Genomic DNA, 1,512 nt, shown 5'->3' with positions numbered 1-1,512 from the left:
TGTAGGGGGAAGTGGTGGTGGATGATTATGTAGGAATTGTGTTTTTATTTCAAGTAAGGGGAACGACATTGTTCCCCTAACTTTTTTTTTTTTTTTTTTTAATTTTTAATAACAGTTTTTTAATTTCTTTTAATACCAAAAATTTAAAAAGAAAAAAAGAGCCAAAATGACGTCGTTTTGCTCATTTAACAGATACAGTTAACAGACGGTTAACAGAATACCGAATTGAAAACAATTGAAAATTAGAGGATTGAAATGACAAAACTGAAAGTTAGAAGACTTAAATGAAAAAGACTGAAAGTTAGAGGGTCAATTTTGGATTTTTGCCTTAAACAAACAATTAGCCCTATACAAACTTTATTTAAATCAAACTTTGACCCTCAATTGTTTACAAAATAATATTTTAGCTTGTTTTAAAACGTTCTCAAAATTGCATTTCCCAAACTTTTTCATGCATTTGTGTGTTATATTATTTCATAGCAACCATTCAATCTTCATTGTTTTCATTTTATTGATGCCAAAAATTAGTTAATTTAATAAAATAAGAATGATGATCCCTCTTTTTTTTTTTTCCTCTAATTTACAGCTTGAAAAATGGAAGCAGTTGATTCGAGAAAGAGAAAGTTTGATGAAATGGAAGAGCAGCAAGCAATTGATGAAGCAGAACAGCTCTCCTATCCTCTTTCTGTCATCTACCCTCAATTATACCCGTGGCTTGTTATAAGTCAAGGAGAAGATTTACAGAATCAAACATTTGTTGATGTGTGTCATCCAGTTGTAGATAGTCAGTACTTTAGCAATATTTCAGAGAGTCAGTGTTTCACATGCAGTATTCTAGAGATGCATAAGAAGTTCGTATGTGCTACTAGAAACCAATGGTTGATTTTGAAGGATGAGTCCATGTTTGTGTCTTTGCTGAATTTGATAACTCAGGAAGTGGTGCCGCTTTTGATGATGGAACACTGCCACATTTCTAATATTTGCCTCCTTCTTCAACGCCGACTGATTCCACTGATGATTGTTACATATTTTTCATTTGCCGTGCGACATTTGAATTCTTCTATTGTAAGCCTGGAGATAGAGAATTCTAGAAACAATTGTTTGAGTCTGAGTGAGTGACTCAAATAGCTACTGCGACAGTTTTTGGATGGAGTATTTATTTTCTGACTAAGTTAGATGCGGCACTAGAAATGCTCGGCCATCCTCCTAGATATGCGTTGTTTAGTGCTCAGATTGTAGGAACATATCTGAGCACATATGCTAACATTTTTGTTAGATCTTATCCACTTCGATGCTTTTGTGATCTTGAATCCACACTAGGCTCATGTAATCTAACATGAATTTTAGGAAGACATATTAATATATGTTAGAACATATTATAGGCCGATACCCATTATCTTGTCTAGGTCAATTTTAAAGTTCAATGGTACTATAATGCATCACCTTGTATTACACATATATTTTGTAATATAGTTTTGTACCATTATTCCTAGGAATATATTAGATACAATT

Source organism: Quercus suber, unplaced genomic scaffold (genome assembly GCF_002906115.3).
Source record: "Quercus suber isolate HL8 unplaced genomic scaffold, Cork oak 2.0 scaffold_267, whole genome shotgun sequence".
NCBI lineage: Eukaryota > Viridiplantae > Streptophyta > Magnoliopsida > Fagales > Fagaceae > Quercus > Quercus suber.
The sequence above is the reverse complement of the archived record's forward strand: the minus strand, read 5'-3'. Positions refer to the sequence as shown.